Here is a 25,472-nt window from a genome sequence, read left to right as displayed (position 1 = left end):
TTGCGGCGCTTTAAAAGCTGCAGTTCAAGTGGGTGGAAATGAAAACTTTTTCAAATTGCAAAATACGCACACAGTTAATAAAAGTTTATGCGTAGAATTCATCCATAAGCCTGCCCTTAACTTCAGATATAATGAAATTTTTCGCTATCCCCTATTAAGTGACTGGCGCCTTTCCTTAAGGCGAACCACTATCCGAAAGTCAAATGAAATTACGAAACATTTTCGTTCACCGTCAATAAAGACATTAATAAACTAAGCATTCACCAATAAAGTTTATATTACTTTCAATCTTAATTAAATAAATCTATACAAATTGTATGTTATGTCCGTTCAAATCCGTTCAAAAGATTTTATAAAATATTACAAAACGTTTAAACATCAAACAACAGCAATTAAATCATCTCGTTTAATATACTAAAAAAATTTTCAAAGAAGTATCTTTTTAAACTACAATTTTGTGTTTGATTTCTAATTTATTTTTAGTGGTGCCGGACTGTAGCAACATTTTTGTACGCATATATATCCGAATACACATATTTATATGCCATTGCCAACACAATTTGCCAAAGCTTGTGCTACTTTTTCCCCAGCTTTCCCTGACTTTTCCTGTTTTTTTTTTGTTTTTTTTTGGCTGCTCCTGCGTCGCCGTCTTCTGTTTAGCATAAAGGACAAAAGGCAACAACAAAGGGAGCGGCAAACTGTGAACAAGTCTAATATCTTTTTAAATCATAAGTTGGCTTATATACTCCCCGATGCCGAGGCTAAAGCCAGAGGTGGGTTGTGGAGGGGTGGAAGTTCTTCTTCTTTAGTCCGTTTTTGGCGTTTGAATAATTGTTTGACATTTTGAATAATTTAATTCGGAGACTGTTTTTAAGTGTTACTGGAGTGGAAATGAAATTGAAAACGAGATTTCGTTAAAAACCATCCCGAGCCAAATGAAAGTAGCCCCCCCCACCGTCCACAAGTTCACTGCGAACTCCCTCGAAGGGTAGCAAGTTCAAGATTATAGCTTTGGGAATTTCGGGGGCGAGATCATCTCGCCCCCTCGATGGCACTATCGACACTATCGATGGTTGGGCGCTATCGAGCCACTATCGATAGCAGCAGACACCTTCGATAGCGGCCCGTCCACTATCGATAGTGCCATCGATAGCGGGCGTCTCACATCGCTAAAATACTTTAACGCGCATTTCACACACAACTTCACACAAACAACTGAAAAATTGTTAAAATTGACGGGAATTATAAAAAAAACTATTAAAAATGGAACGCTTTTTAAAAAAAGGTATGTTTAATGTATTTTGCATAAGTATTTTGATGGATAATGTGTTGCATTTAAGGTACACGTCGGAGGTCCGCAACACCTACTGCGCCAAGTCCAAACAAACAGGACTGTGATTGCACCAGCACGGACTCTGAAAAAGATGTTCTCCCCGAAAGCCAAAAGAACTCTAAAAGGAGTAAAATATCAACTGTTTGGAAGTATTATTGGACCCACGTTTTAAAAAAAATGGTTTTCAAGACGCTTCAAACGCTGAACAAGCATCAACCTTTTTTGAAAACGAACTGGCCCATTCGTCAATCGAAGAGTCCAGAAAGGATCTGACCATCGCAGCGGACACAAGTACCCAGGACACATTTTTTGATTTTTTGGGTGAACGATCAGATAGCAAAATCGGAAACGCACGAGTGGATGCTATACTTATTAAAAGGCAATATCTGGAGAGGGCAATTGTCAGTCACGATGTGGACCCACTGTTATGGATTAAGGTATGATTCGAAAACAAATTATAAGTTATCAATATTTACATACGTATTTTACTTTTATTCCAGGTTAATCAAACTGATCTTCCCTGCATAAAGGGCCTCTTTTGCAAATACCTTTGCATTCCCGCAACATCCGTAGAATCGGAAAGAGCTTTTAGCAAGGCAGGGCAAATTGTTTCCGAGAGACGCACCCGGCTCAAAGAGAAAAACATTAACATCCTGTTATTTTTGAATCAAAACTTTTGGTTAAAATAAACCATTTTTCTTAAAAACTTAAAAAAAAAATTTTTAATTTCGGACGATATTATCGGTGACTATCGATGGTACTATCGACACTATCGATGGTTTGAAAAAAACAATCGCTCACTATCGATGGCGCCGACTATCGATAGTTCTCCACCTCTAGCGAGATGATGACTCCGGAGACAGAAAGAGAGACGGACGATGACGCGCTTTTCGTTGGTGTGCAGCAGGAAAAGCGATGACAAGCAGCACTGTGGAGGGCAATGGGAAATGGGGGCGGCGACGTTCGTGTGGGCGTGGCGTGACTGGGCCAAACAAAATGCTCGCTAATCGAGCAATTAAACACGTCCCATAATTGGCACTCAAAAGCGCTGCAGGAAACAGGTGCGTATTCAGGGCAGGACTTGAAGGATGAAAGCATTTGTCAAAAGCTGAACATTTTAAATGGAAAGAGCACAGTCATCTAGCAGATACATTGGAAGTTGTAATTAAAACTTGTGCTTTACACACCGCGTTGACACTCAACTCAACGGCATTTGAGCCACTCCTTAAATGAGTCGAGAGGGGGTTAACTTATAATTATATTTATATTTACATTTTTGCACACAAAAAAGTATTTTATCTGTATATTATATCATAAATAAACTGAACTTAATATCAATAAAATTCTTAAAATGAAGAAATAATATTAGAGCAAGCAAAATACCGCATATTTTATTTCTTCAGAATATGAAAAACAAAATGTATTCTTATTTTAAATGTATTAACTTACTTCTATAATGCAAATGTGTTTATCAAATAGCCTACATCGAAAATTATGGAAAGAATGAATTTTTGTTAGGAGAAATATCTATAAAAAATATACATATTTTTATTTTGTTTCAATTCCAGCGGTGTCGTTATAGATGCGCGAATTCTTGTGGTTTTGCTAAATGTAATAGAGAAATACAATCAATAAGCAATCAAATACAAATCAAAAAACGATCACCTTCGAGTATTTTTTGACCTTTCGTAAATTCAACACAATCAAATTAGTCTGGTCAAATACATTAGGCTGGAACATCCAACCAAGTAACTATTATAAGCTATTACTAGATACCCACTTTGTCAGTATTTTTATTAGCAGACAGATAAATAATTAGGCTATAATAAATGACCTTGATTTTTGAACATGACAATGACGGCCGTACGTATAATAAAGTCAAGAAATGAAATTCTGAAAGAAGTGAAATTCCTTTTTATGCGCCCTTTAAAGACCTACGATCTTAACTAATTTTCCCCGGATTTGAAACCGATCGATCAATTTATTGTCAGCAATTTAGAACGCAGCCGTTCAAAAACTTTTTAAGGTACAAACGGGCCCATTTCACGATATATTTTTGAAAGTGAAAAAAATCGACTGCTCTGCCGGCAAAACACTTTACCATGGCCATTAGATAGGGCCGTGGTGATCGCGTATGTATAGAGACGGAACTATTTGCTGGGGGTGACGGTGCAGAATATATATTAAAGAATTCTGTCCTTTTTTCTACAACACAAATTGGCCCGATGTCGCGCCCAAAGAACTCTATGTCCAAATCCCTCGCCCCGCACCTTCTTCTTCGAACCTTGTGTAATCGGTGTGGGCCAAGCCAACGCCCCCAATTAGCCGTTGGGCCATTGCCACCTGCAACTGGATGCCGACAAAGGAAAACAGTGAAGGGAAAAACTAAAACAGTTTAAGTGTCACTTTTATGGCATTGGCCCAGCCGAAGGGAACTGTGATAATTGCCACCTTCTAGGGCAGGGAGAGCCAATCTAGCCGGGCTTATTGTTTGGTATTAATATAAATAAAGCAGCCCGGGCTCAATGCCAAATGCTAACCAATTAAGCAACTAAGTCTGAGGCTAAGGTGCTTATTAATTCGTTGCCGTTTTCAGCATTTTAATTTCTTAATTTGCCATCCACCTTGAGCGAGAACAAAGCAAAACAGAAGCCAAGAAAACAACATATTTAGCCCGGCTCTTGCTTGTCCCAGGCCAATTGTGTGTGTGAGTGAGCCTTAAATGGATGTCCTGCCCCTTGGCCTGCTCCGCCTGAATCCTGCGAGTCCCCTCAATGTTTCTGGCTTCGCCATTTTCCAACTGTCGCACATTTGACTAATGCACAACAAAAGTGGAGTGTTACAGGATATGCATAATACATCGGGTACACTTGTAAGTGAGACAATAATAGAAAAGAAAAAGAGCTTCCTCGCACTCACTCACACACACACACACACACAGTCGACGAAACGGAGCCAGCGACACGGGCTGAGGGCTGGAAAAGCGGAAAGCGCAGAAGGAAAGCTGCAAAAGGATGACAATACAAACTGCCTTGCACGCAGCCGCTAGGCTAACAATTTTTTAGAAGGACGACGACTACTAGGACGACGAATACTAGGACGACGCTGACAGTATGCCGCACGTCTCCTCGCTCAAATAAAGCATGCAGTCCTGAAGGGAATATTGTGCACAAGGAGAAAAATAACAAATTTGTACTTGCTTTTTTTTTTTTAACCTACTTCAGAATTCAGTTCTAAAATATATTTACCAGGAAAACTGATATTCAGTTCTTTATGTAGTAATTAAACAACATTATAACCAAAATATCAAAATAGATTAGAATGTTTGTAAGTCCACTCTAAGTAGTTAAAAAACATTAACATTTTGAACAGAAGAATTTTAAAATGTTTTGCTATAAGGTTTCAATTTGATAAAAAAAAAATTGGGGGAAAATCATGATTTCGTTAAAGGATTAATAAAGAGTTTAAAATATATTTTTCCGAGTGTACAAAAATCTGTCCAAGTCAAATACGGGCAAAGAACAAAGGCCGAATCGTGGCAGCTTTAAGCCCGGCCAGACCTGACCTGACCTGGCTATGACTACGGCTCTGGATCTGGCTCTTCTGGCCCAGTCATCATCATCATCTTCTCCATGGCACGCACATCATTTTTTATGCAAAAGGCCCAAGTGGAGCGAGCTGGAAAGAGATGGACAAAAGCCAGACAGGGACAGATAGGGAGAGAGAGAGAGCTACGTGGATGAGCCAGCGGTGACCCATATCCGCAGGATGCACACTTAATAAGCGCACTGCACATTGACCTTAGCCAACCTGCAGAGCTAATTAAAACCAGTTTCGTGGTCCAGCCAAATGTCATCTAAATTCTAGCATAGTACTTATAGAGCTGAGAATTCTATACAATTTTAATCCTTTCAAATGAAACGCACGTTTCGAATTTAAAAATGTTAACTAAATCAGTAAATCAGTCAGAGACATTATGTCTATGAACTGCTTTAAACTCACTCTGAAAGCAAACTAGTTTACCAACAATCCACAATCACCATCACAATTAACCAAAACATTATAATCTTTGCCAAATTGATAATAATTGAAATTATGAAAATATATGTTATGATAAATTATTTTGTCGACCTAATTTACCAACATGTGAAAATAAACTTCAATTGACAACCAACCCGATTCGACAATCAGGTTAATGGCTTTCAAATACAGATTGCCAACTAATTTATATATCCGAAAGCAACTTTTTGTACATGCCAATTTGCATCTGCTTGAATATAAATTGGTAAATAACGAGGTAGAACATTTTTTTATTACATAGTCCCTCACATTCATTCAATTCATCTTTCTTCATTATTTCGAATGGCTTGTTAATGGCTGGGCAAATGCATTTCTCTATCAGCGATTTAATAGGGAACGACGTTGCTTGGCACCGAATTGCATTGCTACAAAGCTGTTCAAACGCAATTACTCTCATCTGCCAGAATACGTTCGCTATTTCAATAATTGTATGTGACAGGTGGGGTAAAATGCAGATTAAACATCTGGTTCTTTAACTTGATTATGGCTGAATAAAAAAGTACAACTTTAAATCAATTTTATCACAACTAACAAAAGGACTTCTAACAAAGACAATAAAGATGAAATTTTAAAAGTAAATTGGAGAAAATGGTTTACTGTGTTATTTGAGATAATAAAATAAAATAATAACTAAACAAGCTAAATTACCTAACTAAAAATAAAACAAATTAATTAGTTTAAATACCTTAATATTTTTAACAGAAAAAATCTCTTACATCCCTTGCTCATCCAGCAATAGCAGGATTGTATATAATTTGTCCCAAAGAATACTTTCATTGTGGCGCCTTTAAATTTGCATATAAACGGCTTTCGTCGTAATATCAACGGCTGCCGATCACATTAAGGAGTGTGTTAAAGGCACGTAATTCGATCGAGGGAATAAAATACAATAAAGCGCAGTCAAACACGGTTCCCTGTGCCGCTCCTGCTATTTTTACCACATTTACAATCCACGTTTATTTGGAAGTTTAGGCTTTTGAGGCCTGAGCCCAAGACGCAAATCCAAGTAAGGTAAATGTCTCTTGTCGAGGAGAAGCAATGCAAAAGGTACGCCAAAGTTATGTGAATATGGCTACCTCTTTCAGCACCCTCAGCCCTTTTGTACTCCAACATGCTCCACAGCAGCGTTCACTTGCCAGGCAGGTAGACCCTGCAAAAATGCAAATATTTGTAAAATATATGCGTGTAAAAATTGTTGTGCTCCATTATCCTTTTAACTGGATATGTAGGGGACTGCACAAAAACACTCACACACAGCAAGCCATTTGTACTAACGTGTTTACAGACCATCGGATACCCAATAAGCTGGCTTAGTCATCCATTTACGTATATCGCTGATATTGTCTATTAAAAGTAAGAGGTAATAATAATTTAAATTTTTAGTTTTGATAACACAATACTATGTATCTATGTTATTACTTAAGACGGATTATTAAGATAAACTCTTTTGCCTTCAATGGCATATAAAATTGATTAAGCTAACAATTTAAAAGCTTATCATTTAAATCATTATAAAATATAAATTCACAAGTAAATTGAAAACACTTGTCTTCTGTGTTATGTTAATTTTCTAATTAAAATCCGATAATTAATAAGTTATAAACAAATAAAAAAAACTTAAATACAAATAATTTAGTGCTACAAATCTTTCAAATTTTATTTTAGTGCGTTTGTGTATAGGCCGGCTAATATTTTTTTAAATAGTTTGTTTTTTTTTAATACACTTCTACTTTGCGTATACCTAGGGTATAAATATACACAGATGGCAAGCAAATACCAAGAGCCAAACAGCAGCAATAGCTAAGCAAGCAGATAACAACTCGAAGGGGTTCCCCCGCCCCTGCCCAAACCACCCCCTGGCACTCCCAGGCCCTTGGGTTATTCGGTTTTTGTGCTGCCAATGCGTGTGCAATTTGCTTGTCGAAAGGGGAACATCTGGGGCGGGGGAGATGACGAGCTCAGGTTTGTTGGCTCCATCTAGTTAAAGTGGCTTGTCAAAGCAAACATCACAACAACGAATAATAATAAAACGAAAATGGCACAGAAGACCGAAGGAAAGGCAGTCAAATTATGGGCCACCCACCCACCCACTGGAGACCCTTTAAACGATTTTCTGCCATCTACAATCCATTTCGCTCTGATTTAGGATTTACTTTAATGCAGTTCGGGAGTAACCGCTCGGTTGGCCACTAAATAACTCCCGCACGCGTAATCAATTGAAATTATTGCATAATTTCGGCAGTTGATGGAGTACGAAAGTCATTTCGATTTGATTTAATACACGCCCACAAAAACAGACAAATCGATGGGCGGAGGGAAAGACAGTTATACGCCTGGTCGCATAATGTGTCACATTTCATTTGTTACGCTCTGCCGACTGTGATCCCAAATACGACAATGCACCTTGGTGCAGAAAGGTCTAAAAATTTAGATTTTTAAAGAAAAAGTAGATAAATAATGTTGTTTTAGAAATTTATGGACCTGTTTGCTTCATCAATTAAATATTAATATAATTTAACTCCATACAGTACCTTCTGAATTATAGAATTATTGTTAATTGTCGTCTTAGACTGCTCTAAAAAGTTAGTAGGCCTAGGAGTAGCTGTTAAAAAACATAAGTATACATGTGATATAATAAATTAAGTTTTTGGGAACCAATTTTGGAAGTGGTTGGTAGCAGCATTTTCCCCCAAATACTTACAATGTTTCTGGGATTAACTTTTGATGAGCTAAAAATCATTTAAAGAAATAGTTATAGTAAACACATCACTAACCAAGTCTGATTTATATTATATAAAACTGCGATTTAATACTTTTGATTTTTTTCGGCTTGCCTTTTGATTAAATAAAAAATAATTAATTATATTTACTTGAAAGTGCTTAGCAAATACTATATTTGGCTGTAATAACAAAAATAAAGCGACTTAGGAAAAGATATTTAAGTAATTTATTTAAAATAATATAAACTAAATTACCAGCTGGTGACACTGTCCACTGTACGATTGTGCATATGAATGCGGCAACATTTCCATCGTGAGGAATCCCATCCGACCGACTGCAGGAGCAACCCCGGAGTCTGGCTTACAGCAAATGCAGGCGAGAAATACATAAACGTAGACATATATATTTATAAATTTATATACAGTCAGAGAAACAGACACCAAAGACGAGCACATCACCATCATGTATCGTATTGTATATTGTACGAACTACATGTGCACGAACATATGTAGATGTTCGTTTGCGCAGTAATATTTTTCTCTATTGGAGCAGCATCACGGTAGGTTTTTCATTCATTCGTTTGTTTGTGGGGGTTTCCCTCCACATTCCCCCCTTTTCCCATCCTTTTGACAGTAGTCAATCTGATGCTGCGATTGCCAGTCGTCATCGTAGTCGACATCGATGTCGCGAATGATTTATGAGTCGCTTGCTCTGACTCCTATTCCCCGTTTCCCTTGTTGTTGATAAAATGGAACTGTCACACACTTGGCCCCATTGGCAATGGAGCAATCCCAGTAATTTCTTTAACTGTCACAGCTTGAGATCTAAGCAGAGATCAGGTTGGGAATGACATCGTAAAACTGGTTCTACCTGCCCTTGGACTCATGCTAGAAGCAGCGAACAATTTGGCACTAGAAATATTCATTTTGGAGTTTTACAAATAAATTCCCTTACATCGTGTCGGCAATCCTATCGGAATCCCTAAAATCGAAAACAAAATGAAGAGCTTATTTAAAGTGCATTTGTTATGGCAATGGAATTAAATGCTACTGTTATTATATACAAATCGATAAAAGTCCAATAATACAGGTACTTAAAATGCAGTGACGGACAAAATCTAAACAACAATTGAAACCGCATTGTTTCCAATTAATTTGCACGTCCTTTAATGTAATTGCTGGATCACTCTTGCTATCCCTGTGATGGGCTCATCACTACCACCCACAGACACCCATCCACCCATTTTTCGTGCCTTTTCGGTGACCTCTTCTAAAAGTAACCGACAACTCATTCGGGACAGAGGACGCGCGGCAACTCGTCATATTAGCCATTCATTGAGTGCGTTTATAGCGCGCTTTTGTGCGATTCATCCGCAACCTCTCATATAAACACACAAACACAAGCGACACACACACATACACACAGACTCACACACATGAAGAGGGGAAAAAGAACTTTTGCATTCAAAGGAGAAGGTCCTTTGGCAGATTTACTGATTGATAGCTATTAATTTATTTGTTCAGTTGCGTTGCCCAATGAAAGCCAGGGAAATTGCGGATATGGATGTTTCGAGCTGGGACTTGCCACAAAATAGTCGAATTAATAAAGATTTAGATATTGTGAGCCTGAATTCATTGTTGGACCTGGACCCGACCCTCCCGCACCTACAAAGCAATGAATATGTTTCCATTGAATTCACTCACAATAGCTTAATGTGAAACAGCAGAGATCTGTTATGGCATATCATAAGGAATAAACATAATTGATGTGGCACATACTGTGCGGCGAATATTTGATATTTCCTGGTCTTTATACTGTCCGATTGATGGCTTTACTACTGAAGATTGACTTAAATAAATAATTCTTGTATTAACGACGCTTATTCAATTACTTTTAAGAATGGAAAATCCCCAAAATCTACAAAACTTTAATGACTTAACTTTAAGTTGAGTAAATTCAATTCAGACATTTGTTTTTATTTGATTAAAAGGCAATTTTATTTAAACAATTTTAGAGTGTGTGTTAAATTTTATTTTAAGTTTTAGTTTCCACCTCCCTGATGTAAATGCTTGTATAGTCCTAGTATTTTTATTAAAGTAACATTTTTGCAAGTGTTTAAGATATCTCAATTAAATTGGCTATAAGTTTATCACTTCAATCAACTGCCCTATAAAGCAATTCATTATATCTCCTCTAAAAATTATGCCTTAGCTTAACAAATTGAAATCTAATAATAGAAAAAAAAACAGACTTATCAATTGTATCAAGGGGCCACTGACTTCCGTGACTTTCCATCAACACTTTGAATGTCCTTCGACTGGCTTAAAGCGACATCTTTAAAGCCTCACCAGCCCCTCAGCATGCTGGGGGCGAAAATCGGCTAATTACAGCTTGGCATGTGGCTTATGACATTAAAATCTCTGGCTACACACCAGTGTGTTTTAAGCGGGCGTGGATTTAACGCCCACTCGCGCACAACCCGTTCAATGTTCAAAATGAAAAGTTCAAATTAATTCACGTGAAATTAAAAATCATATTCCGCCTGCCGGGCAGATTGAAACTTTCCGTTGAAACGGGAAAATGAATGAAAATTCATAAATTTTAAAAATGATTAGAAAAATCAATTTAAGATGAGCGTAAATTTACACAAAAGCCACAGCCAGGAAGAGGAAAAGGCCACCGAAGACATCGTGACTTACTGTGAGGCGTGTTTCCCACGCTATTTGGGTTTGTCTCCCCACTTCGCGACCCCTTAACCCTCTGATCTATATAACTGGGTGGGTGTGTGCCTATAGATGTATGTGTGCAGTCATAGATAATCAAATTTGGCACTAATTCACAGCAGACACGCAAAGCATAAATAAACTTGCTGTAGTCTGTCTCCATCATAGCTTTTGTCGATTTTTTCGTTATTTTTTTATGTTGTTTTTCAACCGCAAGCCAATGGCCAAAAAAAAATGTTTGAGAGCCTTTCCGAAGGCCTGGCATTTGAATACTCTAATTGTTACGAACCTTAGTTTACATGTGACAACAAGCAAAAACCATTGACAAATCAGTAGTTTGTTTTGTGTAATAATTAATTTGCTTAAGGCTGTAGTAAATGATTTATTGCCTTTAAAGACGACTAAAAGGTAATTAGTTTTCCTCGTTTGATAAAGCGTGGAAGTTACTAAATAAGTTATTACGTCATCGTTTTCAAATAATAGATAACTATATTGCAGAATAAGAGTTAATGAACAATGCATCCTGACTGCGTTAAAAAACTATCCATATAACTTCGAAGTAAGCACAAACACATAATAAAAAAAATTTTAAATAGCCTTCAGTTGTAATAAATGGACGGCAAGTTTTAAAATGTATTATAAGGTTTAACATTATCAACATTATTACCTAATAAGACTGACAAATTAAACAGTAAGTGCTTAAATCTTGAAGTGTTAAGGAAAATAAAAATAAAATTATATGGAACACTATCTCTCCCCTACTTTCTTGCAAATAAAATATCCTTTCATGTTTCTTAGACCCATCTACTTACATTTTGCACAGCTATGTCTAACAAGCTCTGTCATTGCCCTCACTTCTGCTTGCCGAAAATACAAATAGAGAAGTTGAAAGAAAAAATAGTGAAAAACCTGGCGACAGCTAGCTTCAACAGCACACCATCTGCCCACCAAAATAAATTGGAAATAGGTGAACAAAGCCATGCAAATATGAGAACGAGGGGGAAGAAATAAAAATTGGTGCAATGTCTATGGCTATGGCTCATTTAGAAGTGCATGCTAAAGTTGCCACGAACCGACAACGTGGCGTATGAGTAACATACTCCAAATAGAGAACGGAAAACTGCAGAATTATGCGCAAAAGCCAAAAGCATAACAATAATTTGCTGGCAGCGCAAAAAAGAACATAACTGCAATGGAGGGGGGTTCTATCGTCGTTCGCCACAACCCCTTTTCCAATGCCCATGGGCCAGTCTGTCATTTTGGTTTATTGACTTTTGCGAATAGTTGTCGGCTCAGGTAATAACATCAATGCAGTTGCCATTTTTTCAAACCCACCCCCTTAACTGTCCATCCCGTCCTCCATTTTGAACCACGGAAATTTACAATACGTCGCCTGCTTTTTTCTACGCTGCCCTGTCGATGGGCATTGCATTTTATGAGCAACTATTACACGTCCCGAAGGAACCGCCAGGGTGGAAAACTGGAAAACCAGCGACAGGCCACAACGGACCACATAAAGCCAAGAATTATTATAATGTGATTATTATTATGATTATGCGATCGTTATCGTAAACAATTTTCAATGCTTCGCATGTGCTTCGACTACAATTTCCCTCCTTCCTTCGCCATTTCCGCCCGCTTATGGAAATCCGGCTTGGTTTTCGCTCTTTTTCAACGCTTTTCTTTCCTTTTGGTTCGAAGGGACCTCGTTTATGACAAAAACATGAAAATGTAACTATCGGCCAGCGAAATTATCACATACTAAGTCAGCTACTTAGAACATTTGGCTCTATGCAGCAGTTCATAAAGCAAAATGCAAAAAAAAACCAAGAAAAGTCATCAAAGTCAATTTTGCCGCAAATCCAAAAGGAATTCAAGAACACAAATGCAAATTAGTTACTTATCCGGTTGATGGACATTAAGATTGTTATGCAAGTATATGGAACTCAATCGAGTGGGAAGAAGTACTTTTAATACTAAGCTTGGTAAAATTGCAGCTACAGTTTGAATAATTTTTTTTTTTTTTGATATTTAAATGTGAAAAACTTAATGCAAATTTTCTTAGCCGCAACAAAGTTAAGTTTAAATGTAAGCAAAAATCAATTTTTGACATTTACCATGGCTATCACATCTTACCATTATCACTTCTTGTATTTATATACGCATATAAGTATTTATATAATATTTTTCAAGAGTATATAGTTTGCATGGATATATAAACTTCGGCTTCCCGAAGTTTACTTCTTTTCCTGTTTTAAATGCTTCGGTGAATATTAAAATATAGTATTTATTTGTAATTACAACATAGGTAAAAGTTTATATATTATAGTAAAATAATTAAAATGATAATTTGTAATTTGTATTTTAATTAAAAAATAATACTCATTAGCCGTCAATATATAACTAATTAAAATTGTTTGTTAACGACTCAACGCTTTTCTTGTGGGATGAGTTACATTACACGTTCTAAATGTGCGTTAACATCCAAAATAACAACCGAAATAAATATCACGAAAATTTATCTCCGTGCTTCAATTTGAGTCGAGCAAAATTGATATTTCAGTTTTGGTCTAATTAGAGTCCAGCATTGACAAATGAAATGAACTGCTAATTAAGGCTAATAAGCGAGTTATCAGCCACTCGATTCATTACCGGTCGAATTAAGTTGTAGTCCATAGCTGCGGAAATCATTATTCAAACTATTGCAGAGCTATTTAAACGCTTGAACTCAAAATAAAATAAATTATAATAATATTAACATTTTTAACTACATTGCGGCCTTAGATAGCCGAACTAATATTTCTCTGATTGGTTTGGGTTTTCATATTGTGTTTGGGTAATTCTGCTTTAAAATTGATATACTCATTTTTTATAACATTTTTGACCTTTCATTTTTACTGTTTTATTTTATTTAATTAAATATTTGGAACTTGTTAGCAAGAATTGCACATGGAATTATGCAAGATGGGAATACAGACAAAATCTAATAATGATGATTTCACAAATTCAAGCCAAACCAAACCAAACCAGTAACTCATGTTGCAATCTCTGGCTGCTTAGTTGGTGGCAAGGTAAAGCGATTATTTCGCCTTAACTTCGAGTTACCCAAGAGCATGTGCACATATTTCAGCTTCACATGAGGCGTTATATTAGCCGAGACACATTGAGAGTAAATTGGAAGAAAGTGGAGAAACTAAAAGGGGACAGGAATTGGACTCAGAGGTGGAAGTAAGCAAGAGAGGCGAAGCAACGAGGCAGCACCAACTAATCGCCTAATGGTCACTTTGCAGATAATTAGCAAGGCTTATAGTTGCTTGTAGGATTAGGGGCGCGGCGAAAAGGAAACGAGCATAAGACTGTCCTGCCAGGACAACTCAAAATGCGGACAGGACAAATGGAGTCGGTCGGCGGGTGGGTGGGTGTCCAAGTGGGAGGAGCATGACGTGGGCGGAGTAAGCAGCTCTCGGCACTCGCGGATGCAACAAGCAACACATATCTCAAAGGGTCATAACTATGAATAGAAAAACGGACAAAGACACTCAAAGAATAAGTTAATCCCCATTAAATACCATTCAAATTAAAGAATAAAACATATCTTTGCTATTAAACGTATAATTTTAGTAGGCTTAGAAACTGCTACAGTGATTCGTTTTATATTACAATTTGGGATCTTCTGAATACATTTTTTTTTTGTTTTTGTTCTTAAGACTTCAAGTCAAAGTCTAATAATAAATACAAGTTGTTACCATACTATCATCGTTTTTTCTTTTAATAAAATGTTTGATTAAGAATAACCAACTTGATCTGATACCATAAGTTTTTAAAAGAAGAATATACGGCATTCATTTTAAAACACAAATAGACACGATTTTGGTACATTTTTAACCTATTATTTAAGTGTAGAAATTCCTCAAAGAAAATCAGGGAAAAGAAGAACGCAACTAGCTGGACATAAAGCCCAGCCAAAACAGCCAAAAAGAATGTCCGAAATGAGTGTAAATGTGGAGGGAGGAGCCCTCGAAGTGCGAAGGAAGTGTTTAGGCCTGCTCCTCCCCTTCCTCCCCTTCCGTTCACTGCCTCCTCAGGGACATCTGCCAATCTGTAGCGAACTAAACCCAATTAGGTCACATTAGGATTTGCGTGGTTTAATTAACTCAAATTGGTGGCACGGACTGCAAATACCCAGGACAGAGAGTGCCTTATCTTCGTCTTTGACCAAACCCATTTCCACGGCGCAAAAGGAAAGCTGGGAAAATTTGGTTATCTTACCGTGGCCTAGTTGCAGATTGCTATGTGATATTGGCATTGTCATATCGTGAGCGTCGGATTCAAAGACATTCAAAACGGCAGCTAAAGAATATTTTAATCATTTTTACATTTTATTTTTTTGTTCCAAGCGATATTAAGTTTTAAGTTGAAACTTAAGACTTATGTATAGTAAAAATAAAATATTTATTTATTTTTATTTTACTATCCTGACGCCAATAACAAGAAAGGTAACTTAATATTTACATGATTTAAAATTCATAATGTCGTGAAAATCTTAAAAAAAAAATTTTTTTTAAGGAAAGTGCCTTTTATTTTTATATTTTTATGTGTGTGCAAAGATAAGTTTTAAGTTTGTTATCGAATTGTGATGTGCCTTTAGTGGACATAAGTTGGTTTGGTAGATGGTTATATTATTATTTTTTTCGGGTTTCAAGAAACTAATCATCAAAGAAAGTCAAACTTCTTAAACCTCTCTCTTTAAACTGAACATGCTTCAGCCATCGACTTTCGCTTACCGCTTTGGCCTATAATAAAAGGAGTTTTCCTTATGCACGTGGGTAAATGGCTGGCTGTGGGTGGTTGGGCTGTGTTGGTTCATGTTTGGTAGCAACGGCAACAAAGGCACCGCAGAAAAACTACTCGAGAAACAACTGGGCAAAGTGGACTTGAAAAAGTTCGAGCACTCGAGCGTCGTCAGCATGTGTAATAAAGGTTATTTATGTATATTTTATCGCCACCCCCGCTGCACCTGAAAACCCCAGCTAGCCATAGCTAACCATAGCTAACCATGGCTAACCCCACCCACCACGGACTCAAGAGCCTTGAGATTGGCCGGCAAACTTGTCCGAGTGGTTTTAGCCAGGGCCAAGATTTATTTCGGCCAGGTTATTTAGCTCAGCAATTAGACGAATGAAAAGTTGCTCATATAAATGCTAATTCCCTGAAAACGAGGCGAAGAAATTGCGGACGAAATTGCAATGGCAATTGCAATTGCAATTGCAATTGCAGCAGCTCATTACGCGAAGGGGGAGAAATAAATTAAAATTCAAAAGGTGACACGGCATTAAGCGCAAGGAGCCAAGCACCTTGTGCCAGAGTGTCGAAACGGAAGTAATAAGTGATAAAACGGAAACACAAAGACAAGGACCAGGCACCGGATGCGCATGCAGTGCCAGAACTATTGCCAAAGCTAATCGCAAAAAGAGCAGAAGGGAAAATGGTCGGGGAAAACTTGAAGGGGCGAGTTGAAGAAGAGGTGGCAAATTGACATGCAGCAATCGACCTTTATTAAAAAGTTTTTTTTTCGCCAACCGCCAAACCATCCGCAGCTAGAAAAAAAAAAAAGGGAGAGAGGATGGCCCCCAAGACGCAATATATATGGGAAAACTTCCACTCACTTTGGGCCCGCAACCCACCCCGGAAAACCCATCTGTGGGTGACCCTCGGGGCTCCGCTGGCAAACCAATAGAAAAATGTTTGTTTGTGGCAGTATCAGGAGCTGGAACAGCAGTTGCCGCTGTTGTCCTTCTCACAAAATGCGGGGAAGCCGGGAAGCCAGGACCCCAAGCGATGACAAAAGCTTATTGACAGATTATTCAACTGTTGGCACATATTGCCGCCATAGTTTGGCACCATCGGGCACAACAACAAGGCCAACAAATCAACCGGCAACATCCAACAAATCGACAAGCGTTTCAAGCAAATAATTAAAAAAGTTGCCATTATTAAAACTGAGCCATAGCATCAGGGACGCCCACCAGAAGTACGGCGTGGAAAAGGAATGTAGTCTCCGTATCGTTTTCGGAGGGTAGACATTTTCTCTAGGTTTTAGCTTGAGCTAGCTTTTAAGTTATTTTCCTGAAGAAATCGTTTAAAATGCTTTCAGCAAACAAAAAACTAATTCGGAAAAGTGTATTTCAAAATGTACTTTTTAAATGTATTGTCATTCATTAGCCGTTTTTAATTTATTATCGCACTGATAGAGGTAATTAAAACAAGAAAGGAAGCTAATTTTGGCAAGCGGAAGCCATTGCTGATATTTCAATTTTTCCATTATTTTTCGATCGTTCCAATGGCAGATATATGATAATAAATATAACGCAAAACTAACTCATTCAAATTTCCGATTTTCAGATGTGGCTTTTCCGACTTATATAATACCTCCAGGTACAACTTTTGAGAAAGATAACTTGCTTTAACAAAACATTTCAACACAGTGTAATAAGGTTCAATCTAGCAGTAATTATTTTTATTTAAAGCCCTTAACCAAAATCAGCTAAGCTGTTTAATTAATTAAACCCGTCTATGTGGAGATTTCCCACATTCGTTAACCGTTTTCAATCAGTTAAGAACCCCTAAAAGAATTTCTTTGCTATTTTTATGAAGCAGTTTGGTTTGGTGCAGTAATCGGTCAAACTCAGTGGCCTCAGACATCAACTGTCTTCTGCTTAGGTGGCCCGAGGGAAAGTATGTGTTTATTGAACCTTGTCTTAGCCACAGCTTCAGTATTGCCCGCAATCCCAAAACCCTCGTTTCACCTCCATTTCACCGAGGACCAGCACACACACACACTCGAGGGCATTCCATTCAACTGCTTTATTGCTTCTCAGAGCAGAAGTTTTTTCTATAAAACACAATATATATCTGTATATATAAACATACTCATTTTATATGAGATATTTTCAACGTTTGTTATGATAGTCTTTCAAAGAATACTCTTACGCGTTGTTTTCTGTTTGTAAGCGAGAAAAGGCAAGGGAGCAAAGTATGGGCTTTTAAAATTTTTTGTTAGTAGCCACAAACTTATGTTTCTCTCAATTGATCAAAATTAAATTTAATGTTTAATGTTTAGTGTTTAAATTTTTATTTGTATTGATAAACTGATAAGTTATAAAAAAGCTATATTGGAAAATGTTTGTAATTTCAGCGATTCAATTGTCCAGTGTTATTGTGAGGCCTTGCGTTGCACGCTCATGCAGTGGCAAAAAATGTCAGATAGCCCACAAAAAATATACATGAAATTCCTAGCCACGCTTTTCCAAGACTATATTTTAATAATAATAATATAAAAATCACTTTTCACACTTAAAGAAATACTTGTACAGACGCTGACAAAAAACTAATGACTTAAAAGTGGTTGCATTATGTACTGATGAAGCATATGAAATGTTTAGTAAACATAAAGGGTATACCAACTTCTCTAAGTTGCATTTTAGAATGACCCCAATTGTTCAGAAAACTTGTTTGTGAGTGTGGTTTGAGATATATATCGTCTATTGTTTTGGCATATTGCAAAGAATTGGCCGAAGTTACTTTGATGCAGCTGCCACCGGTAAGAGCTTTATCTTTCCAACCACTAGGCGTATACTTAATATGCAACTGTAAGTGCAAAAGCACACAGTCACTCTTAATGTTAGCTCACAAAAGGCTCCTTACATTTCCATTTTCACTCGGACAGTCGCTTTGCAATTGGGTTGATTCATGGTCCAAATCTAATAAGCATTAGGCAAGAGTATATTTCCCTCCATCTTTTTATCTCCGTGATCATTTTTTCTTTGCATTTCCATGAACCACAAAAGCCCAAAGAGCAAATGCACAAAACCAAAAACCAAAAACCAATGGACGGCTACAACAAGAAAAAATACGAAGTGAAAAAACAAAATGAATGAGGGAAATTCAAACAGTTTTCCGAGAGTTGCCAAAAACCGTTTTCTTCTGACCGGCACACACACTCACAGAAAAAATGAAGAAAATTCGAAAGGAAGGAGGGAAGGAGGGAGGCAAAACGAGTGAACCAGTGAAAAACAAATCAAGTTGAAGTTTTCTCATTTCCATAACTAATGCAAAAATCCAATTTCTTATGCAAACATAAAATTTTCCACTCGCAATGGGCCGACCAGATGGGGTGGGGGGGGGGGGGGGGGGGGGGGGGGTTGAAGGGCCATGCATGCATACTATAAAATTCAGGTCAAGCAAACCATAAAATCATTCATCATTTTCGTGTAAGTGTTGGGCTACACGTACAAACAAAACACACACTCGCACACTCACTCACACACACCCTAGCTTAGAATCCTTGCCAGCCATAAGCTCGTGATTGTGTGTGTGTGAGTGGGAGCTGTGGTTGCTTTAAAAAAAAGGCCGACGTTCGCATTTCCACAATAAAAATCAAGAAGCGAAAATGCGCCCAAAGGAGACCCAACCCACATGCACGATACAAAAATATAAAACAAAATAAAAATAATAATAATAATGAAGGCTTCCCGAGACGGTGCAAGCGAGACAGGTGACAAGGGGCCCTAGATAGACCCACACGCCCATACGTTTGCATGCACTCAACAAAATACTGGTGCTTAATAAAAGAATATATGATATATATATAAATCCTTCTTTTGAAACGATTTTTAAAATGTACTTTTGAATATTTTTTTATAATTTTAATAATTTTATTGTTTTTATGGGAGCTTTATGTTATAGTCGTCCGATTTAAATTTAAACCGTAATTCTGAGATATTTAACCTAAACTAAAATTAAAAAACAGCAAAGTTATAATTTTTTTCATTTATTTTTCCGATTGTTCCTATGGGATGTATATACTATAATCGTACGATCTACCTGCAATAGAAAGTTTCATGCAGATAGCTTTAAAATTGAGAGACTAGTTTGCGTAGAAACGGACGGACAGACGGAAATGGACTAGATCAATTCTCCTAGTGATGCTGGTCAAGAATATATATACTTTATAGGGTCGTGAACGTCTTCTTCACTACGTTGCAAACTTCTTACTGAAATTATAATACCCTCTGCAAGGGTATAAAAGTTATTTTAATTTAAGCGAGTTAAAAACTTTTTAGATTTCCATTTTATATGTAATCTCAAAATTGTAAATTGGTGACTGTATTCAAACTTGTCGAGCTGAACAAAAAAATTATTAATTATTTATTCACAGTGTAGAGAGGAGACTAAAGGGAGGTAAGGAATAAGTGTCAAAAGAATTTGAAAATTCCTCTTATGGTATGCCTATTTTTTATGCATCGTGAATTGTTGTTGTTTTGTGTGTGCGTTTGTTTGTTTTTTAATGGTAAATAGGCTACATCCCTGCCCTTTAAATTTCAACATCCCTACGGTTTTTGTCTCTGCGTGCGTAGGCAATTCGAGCTTTGCTGACTCGACCGCCAAATAAATTTTCTCATCTCTGTCCCTCTCATTTCATTTTTTATTTCCGAACCTAACCCACACATTTCTTTATAAAAATTTATTGTTGTCTACCTCAGAGCATAGATAAAATAGAAGAAAGCAAAGAGAAGGGCATAGCATAATAAAAGTTCAATTTAAATTCGTTTCGATTTTTTTTGTACATTTCTCCTATCTTAATTGCCGTCGATATTGCCCACAAATCAAATAAATTATACTGGCACTGAGAAATCGTTTTCTTCACAAGTAAATTGAAAATCGTTTCTTTTTGTCAATTTAAATAATTCTAAGTAAAGTGCCAACAAGAAATTGCAAGAAGGCCGTACTTGTCTTTTGTTAAATGCTTTTATTTAAAGAAGTCGAGAAAATACTGTAAAGTGCCAAGGGCTTATTTATATTTGCCAAAACTACAATAAAAATTATCAGTCTGAAATGATTTTTTTTAATTTATATATTTATAAAAGTTATAGTTTTGCAGATAGAAATTCGAAATTTCTTACTGGCAAAAAAGAAGTAATAAAACCCAGAAGTGTATTTTTTTGTTGGAACATATTTTCTTATTATTTTTGTAACTTTGCAATTACAAAACGAATTCTCGGTATACCAAACTAGAAAATTTCTGCCACTCACTCATCGATAACAAATTCTTTTCTTTTGAAAACAAAAAGCTCCAACTAATTACGAAATGAAAGTCAAATAATTCGATCAATGGAAACATTTCAGCCAAGCAACTAACTTGTATGTATGGAACCCCCTCACAACTACCCAGCCACCCTGAAATGAATTGGCTGCCAGCATAATTGTGTAACACAATGAACCAATTTGGGTTCGAGTTTTCTATATCTTTTTACACACACGCCGGCAAGTTAATAACTTAATTTTTTAGCATCAACACTAGAGAAAGTTTTCCGATGTTGTGATATATATTTTTTCGACATCACCCTGCGGTATGTGGCTACTAATTTGCTCGATTGCACTACCCACCACTCAGTGGTGTTCCCTAGCACGTAATTTATTTTATTTTGGAATGCCCATGCTAATCAAGGGCGAAAATGTCGTAGAATAATTTATTATAGTTTTACTAACCGCTAACCACCGAACAAGACAACGTAGAAAGCGCTCCGAAAATATACCCAGTTCCCAAAGCTCCCATTGTGTGCTGGGGTAAAAATTAATTGAATTTTTGTACCACAAATTCTTGAGCATTTTCTCGGGCCGGCATTTTCTATTTAATTGCTGCCATCAGCGTGGCGGTTAAATTTTAGAACCTAGAGGGAGCGAGTGGTGGCTGTCGGTTATTGTCCTTGCAGCTCACTCGAATGTCCCGCCCACCACATCTCATATTTAAAACGCATTTTTGCTATCAGTCCCCCCTCGCCCGACCTTTTATCCTTATCATAGTTGCGATTTCTGCTTGGTGAGTGCTCCTTTGGGGGAGGGGGGGGGATGGTTGATGGGCGTTGGGAGGTGGGTGGTGGATTGTGGGTCGGTGGAACAGCAGCCTTGACTGCTCGCCTTGCGGTTTGTGCCGTCGGCAATCAAAGCAATTGCTTCTGCTTAGGCCCCTTTTTCTCTAATAAAATAATTGAATTGCGGCCATGTGGTAATATCTGCCCACTTCAAAGCCAATGAGTCAAATGCAATTAACCGACAGGATGGAATAGAATGAGTCGTCTTAAACTCAATTTATATAGAAACGCGGCAAGCTACTCAAAAGGAATTTTTATTGAATGTTCATAACGGAATTGAAAGATTCTTTTAAGAAGTTTATTAAATAGACAGTAAAAAGACTTTAAAACAATATATACAAATATTTATTTAACGCACACGTAACATTAGTATCAATAAGTTTAAAAAACATGTGCAAGTCTAAGGAAAATACCAGATTTGTACACCTATATGGATAACGCAGCGTCCAATCTTTTCACTGCGGAGTTATACGCAAATTTCTTACTCTCTTTTGGTCATTTTGGTGATTTGAAATCATGCTTAAGAATCATTTTTGATGTGGAGTCACCAATTAACTTAATGTTACTTATTTTAAGTGTATATTATTACCAACTCAATCAAATCAAAGTTTAATAGTAATACTGCACAGTCTAAACATCCACTTTTTGAGCTCCTCTCTCTCAGCAATTACCTGCAACTCATCAGCTACCCAGATGCAGACATTCTTCTCAGCTGCCTTTGTGCACTACAAATTGGTATTAGGAGTTCTGAAGCGGCGGTACAAAGAATTCCGGGACGGGCCTGGCTGCAACAAAGTGATGCTCCACTTTACGCATATGCAAAATATTTAAGTGCAGCCGACAAAGAGCAAAGCAAAGCCTCAAAACACACTCCACACGACTCCGGCAGCCCCTCCCACAAATTCACCTTACTAGAGCCCGAAACACGGCGTTTCCCATTTTCCAGCCCACACACCAAACCATCTGAGGCGGCCCCAATTGCAACCGCGCACTCAAAAATGTTAACCGTCTTATTTTTGCCACGTTGGTGATGGCGACACTACCCACTACCATCCCCTACCATCCCAAAAAACATCACACCCCCTTTTGCTGCTGCACTGCGTCTGCAACACACATTTTGAGTGCTGCACAAACATTTGCACAGTGAAACGAGGCGATGATGAACCCGGCAGAGGGGTGGTGTGGAAAAGCGACGCCAAAATGTATGCAGCATATAATTATTGATGGAGTGCGAGTGTTAGAGCAGGCCTGAAAATGATGAGTATACTTACCGGCGATGGGGAGTCTGGGTTGGGTGGACTGCCTGCTAGTTAATGTTGTTAGCAGGTGCTTGAGACATTTGCATATGTTTGTGGTTCATTGCAAGTGCGAATCCATTAACATCAAGTGAAGCACTAGATGGAGTGCACTCAGAAAAAGGCTGTTAGCATTAACATCAAAGTTTGTGCAACTTTGTATAACAACTTAGCTAGAAATAAACACGGTTGGAATTCGAGAACAAAATTGTTAGTTTATTATTTATATTATAACATAAATGGAGGTAGTGACCAAATTTTGGACATGAGATATTGTCAAAGCTTATTATTTACATTATTTATATAGTTTAATTAAAATTATATTTGTAAATTTAAATTGATTTAGTCATCACCTTTCCGTAATATTTATAGATTGACCAGCTGCTTTGCAATAGTGTTTCTAATTTTCTTAGTAAATTTCTCAAAGTGTAAAAGATTAATTTGCAGATAGGAGAAATCATGGCTTGTTTTTGGGGAGGACTAAGATGGAGAGCTTTTAAGTGTAGGGAGAGATTCTTTAGTACCTCTGAGCCTGGTTATAATTTTCTCATTAGTCAGCCCAAGAATTTCTATATACCACAGAGGCAATAAATCCAAGGAATCCCAAAAAAGCAGAAGCGAAAAAATTCCAAAGAAATTCTACAGACGGCAACGGAAGTTGAGGGACTGCAGAAAAGAGATAGAGGAACGTGGAGCAGAAGGAAAAAAGTCAATATAAGGAAATTAATTTCCAAAGTCCAGACCGACTGGGGCTGAAATCGGTTGGACAGAGGTTCAGGGGAAGACAATCTTAAGGATTGGCGACCAACACATAAAATTCAATTAACCCGCAAATACACACAGAGAAACGGGCGGAGTGGGGTGTTGAAGGCAGTGCATCCCCTAGCACTTGTCAGCTCACTTGAAGGAGTTACTTGGACTTGGACCATACACACACACTAACACACTAGCACACCAGCACACTCCCACCCCATCCACACACACACACATAAAAGCAATTGAAAGAACATGCGAAAAACAATAAAAAGAAATTAAGGTAAAGTAGCCAGGGAGGGAAGGAGAAAAAGGGGCGGGGCGGGCGGAAAGGGAATCATTGAATCATTTAATTAGCGTTTAGATTGCTCACACACACACACACACATCCAGCTTATTGAATATGTAAGCATGTGTGGGTGACAGAGGGGCAAGAACCATTTTCAATTAGTTTGCCAACCAATTTATGCGGCTACTACAAGAAACGAGCCAAAATAATGAAGGAAAGAGGATAACATGGCAATGAGTCTACTTACAAATGTGTGTGACTGAGCCAGTAGTCGTGAGATGGTGAAGTACAGACAGGGCCTTCGTCACATTTTCGGTTAAGGAAAACAGCATACCAGACCAAACCAAAAAGGACCGGACCAGCGCTGAACAGAGAAGGAGAGGCCAAGCCAGGACGAGAGAATGTCCTGCCTGAAAAGGATGAAAACCACAAAAACCGCTGCCGACAACAAATAGTCCCAGCGGGCCTCACTGAAAGATAAACCCTTAATTCCCTATATCTTACATTTTATATTGATCTTCGAGTTCCAAAAGCAAAGTAAAAGCGATTTAATTATGTTTCTTCTAAATAAATAATTTAAACCAAATTAGTTTAGTTACTGTAACTGGTTTATATATTTTTAGTTGACAAAATTTGTGTAATCATAAAAGCTAGCCACACATGTTATACGAAAAAAAGGCAAATCATTGATGAATCAATAAACTTATTAAATTATAAATTTTCTTATTCATTTAAAGAAAAATTAATATAGGTATTTCAATTATTTAGCAACACGTTGTTCATTTAAAGTAAAATTATTTCGCAGCTGTTTAATCAAGAACAAATACAAATGACATAAAGCTTGAAAAGATTTTCAAATTTCAAATACAAATGACAAAAAGCTTGAAAAGATAATATTTTTTTAAGTGCTCAGCTGGAGCTATGGAACTGAAGCCTCCGCTTCGACTCCGCTCGCAGCCAAAACCACAACAAGCCAAATAAAATGTGTTCTCCTTTCTTTGGCTCGGCTCTTTTTATACATAAAAAAAATACACATTATATATATTATATTTATATATATATATATATATATTTTCTTTTTGTACTGCAGGCAGAGCGAAGGCGCAGGATAAAGAGGGGAGTGGTAGGGGAATCCAGAGACAAACACAAAGTAGCCGCGGGCAATTCACAAAAGAGTAAAAATTATTGATTTATTTGCTATGGTTTCATTATCCACCCACAGCTGGACGCAGTGCGAGATCATTTCTATAATAAAAATACAACCACGGCGGCAGGAACCGCAGCGAACAGAAACCAGACATCCTTTAACAATTATTTTTCAATATTTACAGACATTTATGAACCATT

General features: G+C 37.3%; 1 long non-coding RNA gene across 1 annotated transcript; it reads left to right on the top strand.

The window, feature by feature from the left end:
* The first annotated feature begins 1,406 nt into the window (after positions 1-1,406).
* Positions 1,407-2,052, top strand: LOC128262953 (uncharacterized). The gene is made up of 2 exons (XR_008268387.1): positions 1,407-1,770; positions 1,834-2,052. It is a non-coding gene; the product is annotated as an uncharacterized LOC128262953 (long non-coding RNA).
* The last annotated feature ends 23,420 nt before the right edge of the window (positions 2,053-25,472 follow it).

The sequence above is a fragment of the Drosophila gunungcola genome, unplaced genomic scaffold, assembly GCF_025200985.1.
Source record: "Drosophila gunungcola strain Sukarami unplaced genomic scaffold, Dgunungcola_SK_2 000001F, whole genome shotgun sequence".
Taxonomy (NCBI): Eukaryota; Metazoa; Arthropoda; class Insecta; order Diptera; family Drosophilidae; genus Drosophila; species Drosophila gunungcola.
Note: the sequence above shows the minus strand (reverse complement) of the source record. Positions and strands in the feature narration are given on the sequence as shown.